Below are 23072 nucleotides of genomic sequence, written 5' to 3'. Positions count from 1 at the left end.
AGTCACGGGACCAGAGAGAGTGAAAATGACTCTATAATCCAGGGGCCAGGGCACTCCACTGCAATGTGGGAGATCCTGTTCCACAACAGACAGAGGGGGGAATTGAACTTGGGTCTCCCACATCCCAGGAGAGTACCCTCATCACTGGGATAAAGGTTATAAGGCTGGTGGTAGCACTACCACTGCCTTCTACTCCAGCCATTTTGTGAATGGCACCTAAGTCCCGAAAAAAAAAAGTATTGGCCAAAACAATTAGCTGAATTTGTGACTAGTTTCAGGTTGACTGAAACTTCATTTTTCAGTGAATAAACGATTTGTCCAAAAAATTTCACTCAGCTCTACTCGCGTAATCCCACTGGGTTCAAATAGACTTCTTACATGAGCATGGATAACTCACAGAGGCTAATTGTTGCAGGATGGGAGTCTATGATTCTGGCTACAACCAGAGGTGGAAATATTAAAGTACACAGACAAAGCTATTTGGGCCATGATTGGAACCAAGGACAACTGGAAATCAAATAAAATCACTCTCAAAAGATTACCATCCCAACGTCTAGCTAAACCAAAGGGTGTTTGAACAAGCATCCAAAATGTTTGGCTACTTATGTTGGACTGTTGACCTTTGGCTGATGCTAGTTAGAACATGGAACCAATGCATGCATCCATTTCCAGAGATTTACTATTACTTTGCACTTATATACAGCGTTCTATCCAAGGATCACAGAGTGCCTTACAATCTTTAATAAATTTAGCCTCAATATACCTACACACTTCTAAGATTAGCATTATTTTACATCTGAGAATATTCATGCAATGGGAATACTTGGTTATGTGTTTGCAGGGTTGAGCCCCCAGTGACTAGTGTTTGTAAAATCAGGTAGACTTGAGATTAAAACTCGGGTCTCATAATTCTCAGTTTTATACCTTAATCCTGCAACCAGCCTCCCGGACAATAGCACACAAAGTATTGCCCTAATAAACAAAATGAATGGGAAAAAATTCTACAGATAAAAAAATGGGGGGGGGGGAGGCAGGCAGAGATGTTTAAAATTATTGGTTTATTTCTACCTGTTTGTAGCACAAATCAATAGAAAAGATGATGCAATGGAATTGGCAAATGAAAAGAGCTTCTGGTCCTGCCTTACATCTAGGTCTTAATATGCTTTGACCAAGGCAGCTACATGGTCCAGTGGTCTGATCACAGGGTTAGGGGCCAGGAATCCTTTAGTGAGCTTTCATCTCAGCTCTGCCACTGACTACCAATGAGGTCTTGGGAAAATCATATAAGCAAACTGAGGCAGGGAAGTTATCTGTCAACCAAGGTCAATAAAACCTGCTTCAAATGGATGTTGTGAGGATTCATTAATGTTTCTACAGTCCTTGGAAAATAAGAAGCACTATTTGTTGGGGCTAGCTCTGAAAACATCCACTCAATGTGCAGCGTCAGTCAAAAAAGCAAACAGAATGTTGGGAATCATTAAGAAAGGGATAGATCAGTGGTTCTCAAACTGTGGGTCGGGACCCCAAAGTGAGTCATGGCCCTGTTTTAATGGGGTTGCCAGGGCTGGTGTTAGACTTGCTGGGGCCCAGGGCTGAAGCCAAAATCTGAGCCCCATTGCCCAGGGCTGAAGCTGAAGTCCAAAGGCTTCAGCCCCAGGTGGCACGGCTCAGGTTACAGCCCCTCTGCCCAGGGTTTAAGCCCTTGAGCTTCGCCCCTGCGCCCCACTGGCGGGCAGGGCTTGGGCTTTGGCCCTCCTGCTTGGGGCAACGGGGCTCAGGCTTTGGTCCCCCTTCCTGGAGTCGTGTAGTAATTTTTGTTGTCAGAAGGGGTTGCGGTGCAACGACGTTTGAGAAACGCTGGTATAGATAATAGGACAGAAAATATCATATTGCCTCTATATAAATCTATGGTACGCCCACATCTTGAATACTGTGTGCAGATGTGATCGTCCCATCTCAAAAAAGATGTATTCAAATTGGAAAAGTTCAGAAAAGGGCAACAAAAATTATTAGCTTCCATATGAGGAGATACTAATAAGACTGAGACTTTTCAGCTCAGAAGAAAGATGACTAAGGGGGAATATGCCTAGAGGTCTAGAAAATGATGACTGGCGGGGAGAAAGTGAATAAGGAAGTGTTATTTACCCCTTCTCATAATACAAGAACTAGGGGCCACCAAATGAAAATGAATAGGCAGCAGGTTTAAAATAAACAAAAGGAAGTCTTTCTTCACACAATGCGCAGGCTGGGGAACTCTTTGCCAGAGGATGTTGTGAAGGCCAAGACTATAACTGGGTTTCAAAAAGAACTAGATAAATCCATGGAGGATAGGTCCATCAACGGCTATTAGCTAGGATGGGCCGGGATGGTGTCCCTAGCCTCTGTTTGCCAGAAGCTGGGAATGGGCGACAGGGGATGGATCACTTGATGATGACCTGTTCTGTTCATTCCCTCTGGGACACCTGGCATTGGCCACTGTCGGAAGACAAGATATTAGGCTAAATAGACCTTTGGTCTGACCCAGTATGGCCATTATATGTTCTTATGATTGTTAATAATTAGCCTGTCTGGGATGACATGGACAAGAAAAGTCATTGTGTTACAGCAATTTGATCCTTTCCTTGATGCAAAGTTTAAATACTGGCTACACAACATTTTTCAATATTGTTTGCATGCCACATGATTTAGCTATACATTAGAAGGCATCATTTAACATCAGACAAAAAACAATGCAGAATGACATGTGACACTGCACTCCATATTCTTCATAGAAATGTTATGATGATTATGATTATGGAATAATTCTGATGTATTTTGTGCACTATAGGTCATGAGATATCATTGGAAAGGTTATGATTTACTGAATATGTTTATCCTATTTGTATGCATGTACCATTTTTGTATCTGAAGTTAGAAATATAGACTATGGACATGGCTACACTTGCAGATGTAGAGCGCTTTGAATTAAACCCGCGTTCGGAGAGCGCAGTAGGGAAAGCGCTGCAGTCTGTCCACACTGACAGCTGCCAGCGCACTGGCATGTCCACATTTTCGGCACTTGCCGTGGCTTTGGGAGCGGTGCATTATGGGCAGCTATCCCACAGAGCACCTCTTCCCATTCTGGCGCTGTGGCTTGTGGGAAGGAGGTTGGAGGGGCAGGGTATTCTGGGTCCTGTCCCAACGCCCCGTGATGCATTGGTTCACATCCCAGCAATCCCTGTGCTTCTGTACACATTTAGCGCCATCTTTTAACGTTTTTCTACTGCGCGCTCTGTCTTCCCTTTCGGTCTGCAGGAATGGATCCCGAACTGCTGAGGAATATGCTGACAAGTCTCGCCAGTGCATCATGTTTGGCGGTCGAGTTAGTCCTTAAGATCCAAAGTGACAGTGAGGACTCTGACGATGGTATCGACGCAAGTAACATATACGACACGAGTTTGCTTGTGGCATTCACGGACATGCTCACCACCGTGGAACGGCGCTTTGGGGCTCGGGAAACAAGCACTGAGTGGTGGGATCACATCATCTTGCAAGTCTGGGATGACGAGCAGTGGCTGCAGAACTTTCAGATGAGAAAAACCACTTTCATGGGACTGTGTGAGGAGCTCGCCCCCACCCTGCGGTGCAAGGACATGAGATTGAGAGCTGCCCTGCCAGTGGAGAAGCAGGTGGCTTTTGCAATTTGGAAGCTGGCAACTCCAGACAGCTACCGATCGGTCGCTAACCAGTTTGGATGGGAAAGTCGACCGTTGGAATCATGTTCAGGAAGCTGCAAGCTGGGACTGTTCTCCCAGATCAGACCAGAAGATCACCGTAGGGGAAGTCAAAATGCCCACTGTGATCCTGGAAGACCCCGCTTACCCTTTTATACCGTGGCTCATGAAACCCTACACAGGGAGCCTTGACAGCAAGGAGCCGTTCAACAACAGGCTGAGCCGGTGCAGAATGACTATGGAGTGTGCTTTAGGCCGTTTAAAGGGCTGCTGGTGCTCTCTGTATGGGAAGCTGGACCTGGCCGATAACAGCATCCCCGCGGTTATATCCGCGTGCTGTACCCTCCATAACATTTGTGAAGGGAAGGGTGAAAGATTCACTCAGGTATGGAACTCGGAGGTTCAACACCTGGAGGCTGAATTTGAACAGCCAGAGAGCAGGGCTATTAGCGGGGCCCAGCGCGGGGTGGCAAGGATTAAGGACGCCTTGAGGGAGCAATTTCAGGCTGAAAGCCACCAGTAATGTCTGGGGCCTTGCACGGGAGTGAAGTGCAGTGGTTCCAGTGTTAGTAGGAATCTGTGTTTGCTATGCTGACTTGCAGTGCCTGTTGCTTTCCCGGGCTAAGGTATCTTTTACGTTATGCAATAATAAAGAATGTTTTCAAAGCCAAAAAATCCATTTATTGAAAAGAAACACAACTACTTGGGAAACAGAAAGGGGTGGGGAATGGTACAATCACAGATTTGTGTATGTCCTGTTATCATACTCAGCCTTCCTGTCTGGAGTGCTGTGCAATGAGTGCTGCACTTCAGGATGGCTATACCGCATGGTGATGGGGGTTGAGTGCAGTGGGTAAGGGTCATAGTTTTCAGGGCTGGGTGGTGAAGCTACAGGTGTTGGAAGCAGCTGGTGGTGGAAAGAACCCGGATGTTGGGGAAAGTGGGTTGGAGGTGACATGGGGGCACAAGGGAAAGAGTTTTGGGACAAAGGCTGCGGGGGGGTGGGGTGGGGACGGGGATGGTACTGCTACGAGCGCCTGGATAGAGTGCGCTTGGCACTCCATTATATTTATCAGCCAATCCGTGCTTTGATGCCAGAGCACCGCGCTTTTGTGCCAGCACTCCTCATTCTGCTGGCAGATCCTCCTTTCACTCTCCCTCCACTCCTGCACTTTTTGATTTTCATTACTTGAATGCTGCATGACTTCATGCAACATGTCTTCCTCGCTTCTGCGTGGCCTCTTTCTGATTCTTTGGAGTCTTTCGGCCGGTGATAACATGGATGGCTGAGATCTCAAGGTTGCATCTGTAAAGGCAAAATGCAACACTTAACAGAGGCAGCATTGTTCACACCAGACAGAGCAATGATTGCCCCGTACTTAAGGGCAAGAACAGTCTACACAATAGCATAATTTGCCCATCCCAAAGCAAGCGCACGTAACCCATGGGAGCCCCAAAATGGTGAGTAAGCACAGGGTCAAGCATGACTGATTGTTTCACGGCTGTACTGTCCTCTGGGTTTCTGTGCCTTGGGGAGAGCCAACAGTGGCAGTGGGCCCCTATACTGAACACTGTCCCCACATTTTCCACAGGAGTTCATCCTGGAAGATATCTCACTGCTGAGGGTGACCTGGGAAGCAAGGGAGGGTCTTCTACTAAAATGTGGCTTCCGCCCTGGCACAAATGCAGCTTGCCCGTGTGCAGCAATGGTCCCCCTACCCCTCACTGCACAGTGGCGTGGACAAGGACCACAGTGGCCTTACTGGGACAAGGAACACAGTGGCTCTCCCGAGAAACCTGCGCAAGCGCATTGCCCAAGTTCTGGATGAGACCTTTGAAGAGATCACTAAGGCCGATTCACACGACTGAGAGAGCACATCAACGCCCTATTCCACATCTAGGCATGCATGCAGCCCTAACCTTCCTAGCCCCAAGAGCCCGCACCGTATAACTTCCTTCCCAAAATAAAAGCAGCTTACCGGGAACCTCCTCTGGTGTTTGTCCTTCCCCAAGCACTGGCCGCCGCGACTGGCTACCTTCCTCCTGGCTTGAGAACAGCTCCTGGCTGCATGCATCTAGGGATGCCAGGGTGTCTTCCTCCGCCTCGGCACCCTCGCTCCCGCTTTGCTCCTCCTCCTCCTGCCTTGTTGAACTGGGCTCTGAAGTGTCCATGGTGGTATTTGGAGTGGAGGTGGGGTTGCCCCCAAGTATCGCGCCCAGCTCTTTGTAAAAACAGCAGGTCGAAGGGGCAGCACCGAAGTGGCTGTTTGCCTCGTGGGCTTTGCAGTAGGCGTTTTGCAGCTTCTTCACTTTAACTCTGCACTGCAGTGCGTCCCGGGCATGGCCCCTTTCCATCATGTCCCTTGATATCTGCCCAAAGGGATCATAAGTCCTACAGCTGGAGCGCAGCTGGGACTGGACAGCTTCCTCCCCTCAGACACTGATGAGGTCCAGCACCTGGCCAATGCTCCATACTGGGGATCACCTGGCACGTGGAGGCGTGGTCACCTGGAAAAATTCACTGAGAGCATTCCACGCCCGGCTGAGCAAACAGGAAGGGGATTTTCAAAATTCCCAGAGAATTTAAAGGGCGGGTCTGATGGTTGGTCACCTGAGGGAAGGGCAGTAGAGTTCAAAGTGATGACCAGAGTGGCTAGAACAGACATTGTGGGACACTTCTGGAGGCCAATCAGAGTGCACTAACAGACCAGGGCGTCCACATTGGTGCCACGGCGCTCCAGAGGGGGTGCACAAAACGTTATTCCACTCGCCAAGGTGGAGTACCAGGAGCGCTCTAGCCACGAAATCAGAGCGCTCTACGTGCCTTGCCAGTGTGGACGGGTAGTGAGCTAGTACGCCCCAGGCTCCTTTAATGTGCTGTAACTCACAAGTGTAGCCAAGCCCTATATATCAGTATTACAAATGTGTTTACACCTAAGGAATACCCACTAGGCAAAAGGCAATCAGTGTAAATGGCTGACTGGGAAGGGCCCATTCAGGTTAATGAATCATTAAGAAAATAATAGGCCTTAGAAGAAGCTTTTCTTCCAGAACCTGGGGAGTCTTCCTGAGGACACTACAAACAGCCTCTGACTCATGGCTGCTGTAACACTACAGAGACATGTGACCAGGTCACCTGGTGCTGGACTCCATCTTGGGATACCAGTGTTTTTCCAATGACTGGTGTGGGAACCAAGCTTTGAAACAAAGGATTCCCGCCATATGCAAAAGCTATATAAGGCGGGGAGTGACATCATCAGAGTTCTTCACTGACTCCCCACCCAAAAAGACTCTTGTAAACACCTAAGGAACAGGGAGACTGAACTGGGGGAAGTGCTGGACCCAGGCTAAAGGGATTTTTAGCCTGTGAATAGAACACCTGGGGATTTTAAGCTGTAAATTAGTGTAAATTAAGCTGTAAGAATCTGCAGCCTGCTGGTATCATCACTTAGGGTGAGGATCTGCTATTCATATCCAATCCCTTTAGTATATTAATCTGAGTTTGCATGTTTTGTTTATTTGTTAGGTAGTCTGCTTTGATCTGTTTGATATCCCTTATAATAACTTAAAATCTATCTTTTGTAGTTAATAAACTTGTTTTTGCTTTGTCTAAAACCAGTGTGTGTTCAAATCATAACTCAGGGCAGAAAGTTGTTTTATATTTCCTCTCCACATTGAGAGAGGGGGTGAATTTCATGAGCTTATGCTGTACAGTTCCCTGTGCAGTGCAAACCAGTATAATTTTGTGTTTACACTCCAGAGGGGGGTGCACACCTGAGTAGCCGGGAAGCTCCTTTGTTGAAGCCTCCCCATGCGGAGCTGACTACAGCATCTGCATATAACTGCAGCTGGGTGTGCCCCTACCTATATGTGTGCTGTTGTAAGTGCAGACTGGAGCCTGGGAAAGGGCTTAGCAGGCTGGGCACAGCAGTACAGTGTAAAGGGAGCCCAGGCTGATGGGTTGGGGGCTCAGTCATTCCCAAGTTCCAGGCAGCATCCCTTGGGGGGAACCCATCACAACATCTATTGCTGCATTGTCTGCAAAGTGTCTGTTAGTGCATCAGTGAAATAGGGTTATTTCTCTCCCCGAGCTCCTGCTGACAGATCTATGAATTTCCAGGATTCATTCTTTTTAAAAGACCATAGTACTTGCCTGAACTAAGCATACTTCTGCCCTATATTGAAGATACTTTACTGCTATTAAGCCCGATACTGCAACCTTTACTGCCCAACTAGTCTCACAGAAGTCAAAGCGATTCTCGCGTGAATAATAACTACTCACATGAGCAAGAGTTGTAGGATTAGTTCCTTAAATAGGAAAAGGACACTTCTGCTCTTGTTAAGTGATACTGTTTATGGTTATGCACCTTTATTTGTGTTTAGACATTGGGCATGCCCTTTTTTTTTTTCTTTACAGAATGCTGCAGGAAGATTTTTATCATCTTAAATGGATTAAATTTACAACACATTTCGTACAAAACTAAAAGCACATGTTAAATTAAAGTGCATCATCTCCACTGGGCCATTTTCTTGGAGCAAGGCATTTGCCTATCAGTCAAAGGAATTCCCTAGCCCCCTGACAGAAAGACTTGTAGTGAGGCAGTAAAGTAATACAGCAATGAACAAAGCCAGGCCATGGTTTCTGATGTGCAATTCTTGGTGTGTCATGTGCATTATTCCATGACTTAAAAAACCTGCCACAAAATAATTCAACATTTCATGCCCTGCGATGAATGTTACACACAAAACCAAGTAAGAGTAAATCCTGCCCTGTCTTGGGACAAGATGGCGGGGTGGGTGGGGGGCGGAGATAAGGAAGTGGAAAAGATCTCTTGTTTACACAAGCAGGACAAAACCCCTCCATAGCACTCAAGTAATCCCAAAGAGAGATAGCTGGCTAATATGCTAGTTTGCATATCATCAGCTGAGGGGTGTGTAATCACTCCCACCTGCCCCTTCCCCAAGCAAGGTTGTGTATATTCTGCCATCAGTAACAGCACCAGCTGGCAGTAGTAGGGAAACATGTTGTTCTGTTCAGAAAAGCAGCAAAGTTGCTCTCCACAGCATATTCCTGCCAGAGTGCTGGCAGGATTTCTGTCAAAGATAAGATTGCAGGTAGCATCTCTACACCTTAATGCACTGGCCAGGGCAGAATTTCAGGATAGTCTACTGCAAATCCTCACCAGCCCCACTTCCTGCCCACATATTATGGAATGAAAAAGTTGCAGTGCTCTTGGAACACTGCAAATCTTTGATCTGAGAAAAACAAACCAGGAGGACCTATTCCCCACTGACTTGCAACCCACTCCCCTCCCCATCATCTACCTCTTTCTCTATCCTACCCCACTTGCGAGGCACAGCTCATCTCGCTGCTGGCAGCACCACCTCGTCTCCCTGGCATCTCTCTGTATTGCCCCCTTCCCTCTCTGGCAGCCAGCCTGGGGAGTAGTCAGAAGTTGTCCTAGCCTAAACAGTATTTATTTTGTAAAGTGCTCAGATGTTATGGTGATGAGCACCACAGATATGCTTATAAATACAGAGACTCTGATTACTGTCCAGAAAAATGTTCTCCCCACAACTTAATAATCGGATGATGCTTATTCACAATAGGGTGAAATTCAACCCATGCATTGAGGCTGCATAGACCTTACACACCAATTAAGCCACACTTGAACTATTAATATGGGGCTTGTGTGGGCTCTTTACACTGCAGTGAATTTCACCCAGTAGTGAATAATATAGTTAACTGAAGCGAAAATGAATATCTGCAAAACTAACTCATCATCCTTAAAATCCCTCTTTGAAAACTTTCCTTTCCCATAAAGCTTACAAAAAAACAAACTTGACAGTGGTAAGGCTGCCGATCTGTCCACAACCTATCATGCTGGCCAAGACTGTCTCATTGTTTCCTTGTACTCCTCTGTCTGTCTGCCGGCCTGTCTCCATCTATTGTTTCTTGCCTTATACTTAGATTGTAAGCTCTCTGCAGCAGGGACTGTCTTTTAGTCTGTTTGTACAGAACCTAGCACAGTGAGGTCCTTGCCATGACTTTGGCTCCTAGGCACTGTAATACTATCATCATAGGAACATTGTTTGCTGGGATTCTCTTTTTAAATAATTATTATACGATTACACAAAATATCCACAATAATACAAAATGCTACATACTTGCATCTGTGGTTGTCTTAAGTCTGAATTACTTAACTACTGTGTGATTAAGATCTCAGCCTGCTAAATTAACACAGGGTTTTTCATACTTTTTAAACAAAAGATAAAAATATCAAAATCAATACACCAATGTTTGTAAAAGCACTCTAGGAGCCCCAGATAAAATTGCTCTATAGAGCAAATGTAAAGTATTGTTATGAAACAAAGGTGACAAAGGTATGCAAACAGATGTGCAGGAAAAGGTTCTGTATGAGATGAAATAGCAGCCATAGTAAGATACACAAAAGTTACGTGTGTCATGGACTGGCTTTTTCCTTGGAAGTTTCCTATCTAATACTGACCTGGCTCAACATGGCTTATCTTGTGATATTTAACGAAGGCACAATCTTCGGTGGTATGCTGCAGGGTTTTGTGTATGCATTCGGTATCTGCTGTATTCACTAAAGTTCCAGGGACTGAGAAAACAGCAGCAGGAATCAAACATATAACACTGCAGAACACCAGAAAGGCCTTTGGTACATAAAGCGTGAAAATGTAGCCTCATTGAAGTCCATGGGAGGTTTACCATTGATTTCATAAGGCCAGCATTTCCCCTGAAATCTTTCAGTCTAATTTAAATATATATGATATCATTAAGCAAAGCCAATGCTACCAGCAACAAACCTAGAAATGGTGATGTTCTTAAGCAGTCACCATCCATTTACTGACCAGAATCAAACACTTTTAACTTTCAAAATTGGGCAAGGGTCCAATGCTGTTTTCATTGAAGTCAAGGAGAGTTTTGCTATTAAATTTACTGGGCAAAGGAACAGGCCTAAAAGAGACCTACACATTAAGGCTACTTGTTCTAAAGCAGTCATCAATTCCTAACCCTGAAGCTGTAAATTACTCTAACTCCCATAATTTATTCATCCCATGATTCATTTATAAATATGCAATATAATTATCATACCACTGGCTTTAAAATGTTATAAACTGCTGCTCTTGCTGCCATGGGAATGTGGTCTTTCAGATCTCCGTGAGTATAAATATTCTGGGCATTCGCCCTGGTATCGCTTTCTGAAGTTAAGGGGAAAGATGTGTTTGTACACAGTACAGATCAGTGGTTCATAACAAAAAAATAAACAACACCATCAGGGAACCTGAGTGTATTATCTTTTCTATGGAACACCCCTACTCTGTGGGTCTGAGAGGCCATCACACAAGGAAAAGATCACGGTAATGCAACCTCCGTGGAGTCACACTGCCAAGGAAGGGGAGGCATCAGAGGTCCGAGCCAGTGCAGGGGCAAGGGGTGTCTGCACAGTAAACCCTGGCCCATGGAACTGTCTAGAGGTTCAGCAGGTTTGTGATGAGTCTGGTGGTCTACTCCATGGGGTGCAAACATTCTCCCTGATGGAACACTCAAGAAGAAATTCTCCCAGACAAACCTCAAAGACAGAGGTTCTCAACCTGTTCCATACAAAGAGCCCACTCCCAGCTAACCAGGAGCCTCCTCCCATTTAACTATATGGGAAGAGCACGGTGGCTGTGACCCCTTGATCCCTGTTCTTGACCTGCTGCAGGTTGTGACTCCCTGGGATGAGAACTCATGGTCAAAGACATTTCATCTATTGAGCCCATTTTTTCATAAACCTTCCAGTTAGATTTGCGTTTATATATAAAAGTAAATGTTTAAGTTGAAGATGGAGCTTCAATAATGCATTGTTGCATAGCAGCATCATTTTTGAAGAGACTGGTGTAGGCATGGGACTGGATCAATGTGGGGGAAGGCCCATTGAAAGTGCAGGCAAAAGTCCAAGGAAAAATGTATTCTAATAAAATGGTTAACATGTTATGCAAACACTTACAAAACTATGCAGAGCCCGTTTTATGTCATCATCTTTGATACCAATTATTAATTAGAGACTATTCTATTTTGGCAGAAGGGATATCAAGAGAAGGATGTGTGCTGCATCAGCTCTTAGAACTGGCTTGTTTCCTTCTGGATGAGTACTGAAGCTTCAAACTACTTTGAAGAGCAAAGAGCAATGGGCCAAGAGGTGCATGTCAGACATGCCAAAGTGTAAGGGAGGAGTTTTGAAGCAGTTTGGTATTTCCCAATTAACTTCATCAAATGATACAGGCTGATTGACAGGAAATAACAGGGGAAATGGTTCCAATGAAAAGGTAAATTGGCATCTGGGTGCTCTCCAGGAAGCAATTCTCTCCCCAGATAAACAATGTACTACTGTTGAGAAAGGCCTTTCTGAGGTCAAGGACACAGTGGGAGGAACAGAGGTCTTCTCAGAGAGGCAGACCTCAATGGAGTTGAAAAATAAAGCAGATACTGGATTACCAACACTGTGAAGAAGGGATGGCCTCGTACTATTGTAGGGAATGCCCTTAAGAAATGTATCACTACATAGTCTATATGAATACCCTAGTGTCAGATGCCAGGCCATAGGCAGCCAGTGTGCCCTGGTCAGAGGCTAAGTTGTGATTGGGAGACGAGTCTCAGGGTCAGGAGCAAGCCAGGTCAGAATGCCAGGAAGTCAGGGTCAGGCATGAAGTTGCAGGCAGATAGAGTCAGAGTTGAGCCAGGTCAGGATAACAGGAAGCCGGAGTCAGGCACCAAGTTTTAAGCAGCAATCAAATAGGAAAGTCAAGGACAAACTGGGGTCACAAACCACAGTCTACCACAAGCACAGTCTGGAGCAGAAATCAACCACAAATGGACTTGAACCCTCAATCTTCTGATCTAAAGTCAGATGTCTTATCTATTTGGCCATGCAAAATAAGCAGGTAGCCTGCCTTGTTGCTCAGACAGCTCCTCTTGCTGGCATCTGGATTTAAATACTGGGTGTTGGCCAATCAGTGGGTTGTGAGGTGTGCTGTGAGGCCCTGCTGTGTGATACTTCCTGCTGAACCTTGCCTCACAGATTGATTGTAGTGGCGCAGCTACTTCAGCAGCCTAGAGCCCCCCATAATCCCAATGTTCTTACACCTACTCACACAGATTTTTTTGAGACAAAGATCAAGTAGATTCTGTCAGACTGATGTCTCTAAACAAACTGAAGTTTGGGACTAGAAAAAGAAAAGCAGTGGTCACCTGTTCAAGTACAAACTGCCAGCACAAGATTTTTACAACTAGCCAGGAAAACCACAAAGCATTTATACTAAGCATCACAGATTTTATTTTATCCAGATTACATCAGTGTACTGAAGAGAAGAGAAGGAACAGGATGACTACAAAAAGGAACACAAAATCTGACTTATGTTCTGTAAGTGAGACTGATTTTGAGGATGTTTTTCTGTGCCCTTACTTTCCTTATAGAAACAGCTGTATCTTTCTTGCATTGAAGATCCTGAAAGAGAGATGAACTCAGACAATGGAGAATCAGATGGCTCGGAGATTCAGATTGCTTTTTTTTATGCTTTTCAATGTTTTATAAAGATTTGTCTGGTACATACCTAAAAATTATATAAAACAAATTAATGAAAATAACTGATAAAAATGATACCAATACACTAATGATCAGATACAGGTAATAGTAATAAGATATTTAAGAAATCATGAATATTGCTCTTGGAAAACATCCAAAACCAAGGATTTAATCAACTAAAAAAGTGTGACTTCCAGCTGCTTGAATGGAAGCAATGTTACCATTTATAATTTTTACTTGAGGATTATGCTAAGGTAGACAGTAGACATGCTTTATTATACTGATCCTATGCAGAGTTTGTATTTCTTCTCTACATTTACTGTTCTGATCATGAATTACTTTAGAAAGCAAGCAAAAATACCAGCATGTGGGCTGCAGAGAGTTTATGGGAAGATGATTGAGGACACCCAATGAGAGCCAGCACAATTTTGTGGGAAGGAAGGCTGCTGGAAGCCCACTCCTCCCATGAAGAGCAAGCGTCCCAGATTAAAAGAAAAGGAGTACTTGTGGCACCTTAGAGACTAACAAATTTATTTGAGCATAAGCTTTTGTGAGCTACAGCTCACTTCATCTGAAACCTCTCATTATGCAAGGCACTGAATTTAGCCATGTGGAGTGGAAATCTATCAACTTCAGGAATGCATCTGATGAAGTGAGCTGTAGCTCACGAAAGCTTATGCTCAAATAAATTTGTTAGTCTCTAAGGTGCCACAAGTCCTCCTTTTCTTTTTGCGGATACAGACTAACACGGCTGCTACTCTGAAACCCGTCCCAGACTAGTGCTCTAGAGATCCATTAAGGAAAGCTTCTCCCAGTTTGAGATGCTGAGGCCTTCGCACAAAGAGCAGTTTCTCTATTAAGTCTGTGCTTTAGACACTCCTGAGACACACCATATAGAGACTTCTTCTATCTCAGGCCCCAGAACCTTCACATAAAGCAGTTTCCCTATTTAATACCAAAGCCTCTTCTCCACAGATTCTGTCAGTCTAACCAGCATGCCTAAACACTGACTACAAGAATATTAGTAAATGAGGCCATCAGAAAACAATCTTGTTTGACCAGTGGCCAATGGGTCATTTGTTTAGAAATGCAGTCACAAACAAGAAAGGAAAGATGTCTGAGTTTAACAACAAGATTAATATGTAACTCCCCAGTTCTAAGAGGTATGTCGGAACAATAGTGCTCCAAAGGCAATAAAAAGCATTTAGTTTTTGGATATGGCCACAGGACTACCCTCAGAATATACACCTAAGGGAAGTGTGGAGTTATCCAGTATTAGGTATTTAGAGGAATGAAGAGTTGAAGGCTTTCTGCTAAGCTATTGTTTTCTGCCTTCTTCATTCTTGTGAAGATTTTCATGTCATAACCATCTTTTTTATATGTCCCAGTGACATTTTCTGTTATGTTTTACTGCACAGTTTAAGAGATTGATGAATGGCAAACATCTTATAAATATTTAACAGTATCCTGGGTGTTTAGTTATAAGAGGCATTGAGCATCTGGACCTCAATTTGATATGATAAAAAAAAAAAACAAGTTAGGCAATTAGCTGATAAGCAATTAACAGGATTAACAACATATGCAATTAGCTACAGTCAGAGCAGGATGGCATGATTTTATGCACATAAGCAGATTATTTAGTTAAGTGATAGGCATTAAGTAGAGTGCACAGTATCAGAAGTGTGTATGTTTATTTGCAGCCTTGTCTAAAAGAAGGGTTTCTTGACTATCCAATAAACAAATTACAGTTATGTGTGGGGCTGGTTGCACCATCTATTTTGAAGATTGCTCAACACTTCCTACTATAAGACCCTATTTTCAGTTGCTTATAAAACTTTGTCAAATTGCAACCATTTGGGCTGAAATTGTCCATGCTGGTTGTCTGCCACAGCCTGAATTTTGGAAAGTTTCAGCCAAACCACTTGAGTCACTTCCAAGAACGCGGCTAGGAAATGTTGAGTTGGTTTACAATGTTAAAAAAAAAATCTGGTCACCTTGTCTTTGGAAAGCTGTAGTTCCCTCCCGCTTTGGATCAGGACTTGAAATGACGGAGAAGGAGGGTGGGAGGAGGAGGCATGGCCTTTATGTGAGGGAAGTGCTTTGGCATCCCTGTGAAAATCCACCAAATTTGGCCAATTTATAAACCTTTGCAAAATCTCAGTTTGTGCATATTCATTAGACTTAGAGTTTAGCAGCTAAAGTCACCAAAACTTTTGTCCTCACTGAGCATACTCCATCCCCTCACAACTCCTAGCACTGACCAGTCTGGGCATACAGCATTCCCACAGAGAGATGATACATAATCGTAATCTGGGGCTACAGGGGCTCACTAAGACTTCTTCTGTAATTGCTGCTCTGTGCAGGGGTGGGCCCAGGCACTGGAACAGAGAGCAGTTCTTCTGTGCTCCCTATGCTCCCTCTCTGCTGGCAACCAGGCAGCGTAGAGGAAGAAGTCACCTGACTCAAAGGAGACTAGTGAGACTGGAACTGGAGGGATATAGGGGAGATCCAGAAGCTGTGACTGGGAGTTTTTTTGGGGGGAGGAGGCTGTGACTGGGGGCTGGGTGGAAATTGGGACTGGCTGGGCAAGGAAACTGGGAGCTTGGTGTTGGAATGGGATGGAGAGGAAGCTGGGGCTGGTTGGGCAAGGAGGCTGGGACAAGGAACTGGGGAGAAGGTGGGGAGAGAGATTGAGATTGTATGAGGAACCTTTGGAAAGATCTTTCCTGTATACTGAATAAAGGCAGGGGTCCTGTGGAAAAAATAGAATCACAGAACTGGAAGGGACCTTGAGAGGTCATCTAGTCCTGTCCCCTGCACTCATGGTAAGACTAAGTATGATCTAGACCAGTGGTTCTTAACCTTTACTGCAGCCTGCACCCCTTTGGTTCTCAAAATATGTTCTCACACCCCTTATCAAAAATCATTGAAATAGGTCAGTTCTTTAAACTTAGATATATTTTTGTTTGTATATTACAGTAATCATTAAAAATGTATAACGTTAATAAATACAGAGGTTTGATGAAACAAAGCAGTTGTACTTACATGCCTGTGCTTAATTTGTGTTTTCGATGATTTACCTTCTAAAAAATTCTGGCATGTCTCGCACCCCCAGAAAGGGCATCTCACACCCCCAGGGGGTGCATGCACCCCAGGTTAAGAACCACTGATCTAGACCATTCCTGACAGGTGTTTGTCTAACCTGCTCTTAAAAAACTCCAATGATGGAGATTCCACAACCTCCCTTGGCAATTTATTCCAGGGCTTAACTACTCTGACAGGAAATTTTTCCTAATGTCCAACCTAAACCTCCCTTGCTGCAATTTAAGCCCATTGCTTCTTGTCCTATCCTCAAAGGTTAAGACCAATTTTTCTCTCTCCTTCTTGGAACAACCTTGTATGTGCTTGAAAACTGTTTTCATGTCCCCTCTCAGTCTTTTCTTCTCCAGACTAAACAATAGTATAGGATCATGTAATTAAAGATAGTATAATAATGCGTAAATTCAAGGGAGCTGAATGAAGTTGAAAAAGCCCTGATCTTCAGAGGACTGATCACCCATAATTACAGTTGGAGGTAGTGGGTCCTGAGCACCTCTGGTTATTAGGACCAAGGGTTTTTTAAAAGGATGACTAAAGTTAGGATCCCAAATCCATATTTATAACCCTATATAATGATTGGGGTTTGGGAGGGGAAAAGATTTTCAAAGGTACTTAAGTACCTAATTTCCATTGTCTTAGCCCTGGTCTACACTACGAGTTTAGGTCGGATTTAGCAGTGTTAGATCAGTTTAGCCCTGCACCCATCCACACTACAAAGCCATTTTTTCCCGACTTTAAGGGCTCTTAAATCCGGTTTCTGTACTCCTCCCCAAAGAGTGGATTAGCACTGAAATCGACCTGGCTGGGTTGAATTTGGGGTAGTGTGGACACAATTCGACAGTATTGGCCTCCAGGAGCTATCCCAGAGTGCTCCATTGTGACCACTCTGGACACCACTCTCAACTCAGATGCACTGGCCAGGTAGACAGGAAAAGCCCCGGGAACTTTTGAATTTCATTTCCTGTTTGGCCAGTGTGGTGAGCTCATCAGCAGAGGTGACCATGATGGAGTCCCAGAATCACAAAAGAGCTCCAGCATGGACCGAACAGGAGGTACAGGATCTGATCGCTGCATGGGGAGATGAATCTGTGCTATCAGAACTCCATTCCAAAAGACGAAATGCCAAAATATTTGAAAAAATCTCCAAGGGCATGAAGGACAGAGGCTATCAAAGGGACCCGCAGCAGTGCCGAGTGAAACTTAAAGAGCTTAGGCAAGCCTACCAAAAAACCCAAGAGGCAAATGCCCACTCGGGGTCAGAGCCCCAGACATTCCGCTTCTATGATGAGTTGCATGCAATTCTAGGGGGTGCCCCTGCCACTGCCCCACCCCTGTACATGGACTCCTGCAAAGGGGGAGTCTCACACAACAGGGATGAGGATTTTGGGGACGAGGAAGATGATGAGGAGGGGGAGGTTGAAGATAGCGCACACCAGGCAAGCGGAGAAACTGTTCTCCCCAACAGCCAGGAACTGTTTATCACCTTGGAGCCAATACCCTCCCAACCCGGACCTTGAAGGCAGAGAAGGCAGCTCCGGTGACTGTACCTTTGTAAATATAATACACGGTTTAAAAGCAAGCATGTTTAATGATTAATTTGCCCTGAAGACTTGGGATGCATTTGCGGCCAGTACAGCTACTGGAAAAGTCTGCTAATGTGTATGGGGATGGAGCGGAAATCCTCCAGGGAAATCTCAGTGAAGCTCTCCTGGATGTACTCCCAAAGCCTTTGCAAAAGTTTCTGCGGAGGGCAGCCTTATTCCGTCCTCCATGGTAGGACACTTTACCACGACAGGCCAGCAGCACGTAGTCTGGAATCATTGCATAACAAAGCATGGCAGCGTACAGTCCCGGTATTTGCTGGCATTCAAGCAACATCCATTCTTTATCTCTCTGTGTTATCCTCAGGAGAGTGATATCATTCATGGTCACCTGGTTGAAACAGTAACGGCAGTTGGCTTACAGGGAAGTAGAGTGAACCAAGGGCGTGGGTTTTCATCAAGGAGAAACAAACAGAATTGTCACACCATAGCCTGGTATGGAATTTTATTCAGGCGACATTCAGAGGTGGCTGTTCCTGCTGGGCTGTTTGCCTGTGGCCGAACAGAAATCATCCCCACTTTTCCCACGCGGTGGGGGGAGGTGTGAAGCAATCATCCCAGAGAATTGGGTGTGTGTGTGTGAGGGGGGGGGGGGGGGTTAGTTGGGTTTGTGCTGCACGTTAACCTGAAAACCGCAGCCCCTCCTTTTAAATGGCCAAACCATTTTAAAGGGCCAATGCAAAGGGTACTTGGTATGTGAAATGAGGGTGCTGCTGTTTGAAACCACTCCCACGTTAGGAAGGTTAAAGAAGCCAAAAGACTGTGGCTTACTATGGCTGCCTGCAAGCCAAATTCTGTTGCCCGCCGGCCCTGCATGTGTGATCTCTCACACCAGGCCGGCAGGCCCTTGATATAAGAGGCAAAATGCGACCTTGTAAAGAAACCACACCTGCTATGTAATGTTAACAGCTTGGTTCACCATGAAAGAGTCTACCCATTATTCTCTAAAATGTCTCTTTTTAAAGACTAATCTCCCTTTTTCCCCCTCCCGCATCTGCAAATGTTTCAACACTCCCCCTAACATCTCTGTCCCAGAGGCTATCAAAGATTAGAAGCCGAAAAAAAAGCACTTGCAATGAAATGTTCTCTGAGCTCATGCAGGCCTCCGGCGCTGAAAGAGCCCAACACAATGCATGGAGGCAGACAATGTCAGAGTCCAGGAAAGCACAAAATGAATGCAAAGACAGGAGGGACGAGCGAGAGGAGAGGAGGGACAAGCGAGAGGACAGAAGGGATGAGTGAGTGGAGAGGTGGCGTCAGCGTGAAGAGAGGAGGCAGGATGCGATGCTGAGGCTACTGGAGGATCAAAATGATATGCTCCGGCATATGGCTGAGGTGTGGAAAAGGCAGTAGGAGCACAGACCGCCGCTGCAGCCCCTGTGTAACCAACCGCCCTCCTTCCCAAGTTCCATAGCCTCCTCACCCAGAAGCCCAAGAACGCAGTGGGGGGGCCTCCGCGCACCCAACCACTCCAACCCAGAGGATTGCCCAAGCAACAGAAGGCTGGCATTCAATAAATTTTGAAGTGCAGTGTGGCCTTGTCCTTCCCTCCTCCCCTACCCCCCTCGGGCTACCTTGGTAGTTATCCCCCCATTTATGTGACGAATTAATAAAGAATGCATGAATTTGAAACAACAATGACTTTATTGCCTCTGCAAGCGGTGACAGAACGGGGAAGGGGAGGGCGGTTGGCTTACAGGGAAGTAGAGTGAACCAAGGGCGTGGGTTTTCATCAAGGAGAAACAAACAGAACTGTCACACCATAGCCTGGCCAGTCATGAAACCGGTTTTCAAAGCTTCTCTGATGCGCAGCGTGCCCTGCTGTGCTCTTCTAACTGCCCTGGTGTCTGGCTGTGCGTAATCGGCGGCCAGGAGATTTGACTCAACCTCCCACCCCACCATAAATGTCTCCCCCTTACTCTCACAGATATTGTTATTACTGCTTGCTGTGTACTCCACAATGGGAATATTGGTTTCACTGAGGTCTAACCAAATCAGTAAACTGTGCCAGCGTGCTTTTAAACATCCAAGGGCACATTCTACCACCATTCTGCACTTGCTCAGCCAAAAGTTGAAAAGCTCCTGACTACTGTCCAGGGTGCCTGTGTATGGCTTCATGAGCCTGGCATTAAGGGGTAGCCTGGGTCCCCAAGGATAACTATAGGCATTTCAACATCCCCAACAGTTATTTTCTGGTTTGGAAAGTAAGTGCCTTGCTGCAGCCGTTCCCACAGACCAGAGTTCCTAAAGATGCGAGCGTCATGTACCTTTCCCGGCCATCCCACGTTGATGTTGGTGAAACGCCCCTTGTAATCCACCAGTGCTTGCAGCGCCATTGAAAAGTACCCCTTGCGGTTTATGTACTGGCTGCCTTGGTGTTCCGGACCCAAGATAGGGATATGCGTTCCGTCTATTGCCCCACCACAGTTAGGGAATCCCATTGCAGCAAAGCCATCCACTATGACCTGCACATTTCCCAGAGTCACTACTCTTGATAGCAGCAGCACAGTGATTATGTTGGCTACTTGCAACACAGCAGCCCCCACAGTAGATTTGCCCACTCCAAACTGATTCCTGACTGACCGGTAGCTGTCTGGCATTACAAGCTTCCAGAGGGCTATCGCCACTCGCTTCTCAACTGTGAGGGCTGCTCTCATCTTGGTATTCTTGCACTTCAGGGCAGGGGAAAGCAAGTCACAAAGTTCCATGAAAGTGCCCTTACGCATATGAAAGTTTCGGAGCCACTGGGAATCGTCCCAGACCTGCAACACTATGCGGTCCCACCAGTCTGTGCTTGTTTCCCGGGCCCAGAATCGGCATTCCACAGCATGAGCCTGCCCCATTGTCACCAGGATGGCCAAATTGCCAGGGCCTGTACTTTGAGAGAAGTCTGTGTCCATGCCCTCATCACTCTCCTCACCCTGCTGCCGTGGCCTACTTGCCTGCTTTTACAGGTTCTGGTTCTGCATATACTGCATGATAATGCGCGTGGTGATCTGAGCAGGCTCCATGCTTGCTGTGGTATGGCGTGAGCAGGAGAACAGAGTGGCAGCGGAAGCGGTGGGTGGATGACGTTGCTGACAGCAATATGGCGCCCGCACGGAAAAAGGCACAAAATAATTGTCGGTCGTTGCTTTCACAGAGGGAGGGAGGGGTAGGCTGGCAGCAGACAGTCCTGCTGGCTGGGAGAGCTATCCCTCTCTGCCAATATTCCAGGCAGGACTGAATCTCCATTAGACAAAACTTAAAGAAGAGATTGACCTGAGTCACTCCCATTTACGTGCAGGCGCCCTGACAGACCTTACCAAGGTCCGCCAGGAGCACCCATGTCTGCCCAGGCACCCCGACCGACCTGACCAAGGCCAGCCAGAGCACCCAGGAGATGACGAGGACAGCTACTAGTCGTACTGCTCTATCTGCTGCCACAAGGCAATGAGCTGCTGCTGTGTAGCAATGCAGTCCCATGTCTGCCAACACCCAGGAGATATATGGTGACGGTGAGCTGAGCAGGCTCCACCCTTGCCGTGGTATGGCGTCTGCACGGGTAACCCATGAAAAAAGGCGTGCAACGATTGTCTGCCGTTGCTTTCACAGAGGGAGGGAGGGAATGGGAGCCTGACGACATATACCCAGAACCACCCGCAACAATATTTTTGCCCCATCACGCATTGGGATCTCAACCCAGAATTCCAATGAGCGGTGGAGACTGCGGGAACTGTGGGATAGCTACCCACAGTGCAATGCTCTGGAAGTCAACGCTAGCCTCAGTACTGTGGACGCACTCCACCGACTTAATGGTTTTAAGTAAGGACACACACGATCGAGTGTATAAAATCACTTTCTAAAAATTCAACTTCGGTAAATTCAACCTAACTTGGTAGGGTAGACATACCCTTAGATATTGGTGATTTCAGCTCTGCAGCATGTAACAATACTCTCACTTGAGTCTAAATTAGCTCTTTTATTATACCATGGAGAGAGGAAGGGTCAAATGGTATACAAGACCCTTACCTAGAGCCCACACCACCAGGTACACATACATCTCCCCATCCTCTCTCAACTCATTGGGCTTTGGAACCCATGTCCCCTGCCTAGCAAGTGCCATTCAGTTGAGGGTGAGTCCCTCCAATGTGGTATGCCAGGTTCAGTTCTGCTGCCCTGGGTTCACACAATAATGGTAATAACCCTTTATTACTCCTGCCCAAATAACAAGGAGACTGGGGATCCAACACCAGCCACAAGTGATCATTTGAGCAAGCAATCCCATCATGCTGAGCACCTAGGCAAGCTGGGTGTGTCCATGCAAATGAGATCTGTTCCTGAAGTCTTTTTCCACAGCTCATCACTAGATGTCAGGGGAGAGCTCATTAGGACTCTGCTTACATTAATATTAAATTAAACAGATACTAAGATTTAAACCTGACTGTTGCAAAGATTTGTTACTATGCATAGCATACGTTATGCTTAAATATGAATTTAGTACCAGTTTAGTCTGTTGGGTAAAAGGAAAAGTCATTTGAAAATAGTATATGAATATAATTCTTAACCACACACACACACAAAAATCCTGTCCATGAGTTTCCGAAAATTACCTGACTCAATATTTTAATGGTGCCTCTACATTTCCACTGGGGAGAAAATTAGATCAAGATCAGTTTCCCTTGGAAAGGTGTATGGTGCTAATCACACCACATGACCTATATTCCTTAGTCTTTGCTAGGAGGATGGGCATGTAGAACTTGGCCTGCAAAGTTGATCAGGGCTAGACAGGCCAGGGAAAACCTGTTCTCATTTGCTTGGATGTGTTGCAATAAATGCCAACAACAAAAGGAAATACGTTAAAACTTGTCTGTAGTAGTGAGTTAGATGGGTAAATATTGTTATCTTTGTGGTGCCCACTGCTTTATTCATATAGAATTGTGAACATTTTATCCCAGCCAGATGAAAAATATTTTGGAACATAATGAAAGATGGGCCAAAACTGGAATAATTGATTAAAGCCCCCAAAATTTTGGGGAGGAGGGGTGGTAAGATAAATGGGACTTAAATCTGAACCATTCCTGGCT

General features: G+C 45.7%; 1 protein-coding gene across 1 annotated transcript in view; it reads right to left on the bottom strand.

Moving 5' to 3' along the window:
* The window catches only part of THRB (thyroid hormone receptor beta), a 279935-nt gene that overhangs the window by 130471 nt on the left and 126392 nt on the right, over positions 1-23072 (bottom strand). The gene's annotated exons all lie outside the window — the stretch shown is intronic.

The sequence above is a fragment of the Chelonia mydas genome, chromosome 2, assembly GCF_015237465.2.
Source record: "Chelonia mydas isolate rCheMyd1 chromosome 2, rCheMyd1.pri.v2, whole genome shotgun sequence".
Lineage (NCBI taxonomy): Eukaryota > Metazoa > Chordata > Testudines > Cheloniidae > Chelonia > Chelonia mydas.
Note: the sequence above shows the minus strand (reverse complement) of the source record. Positions and strands in the feature narration are given on the sequence as shown.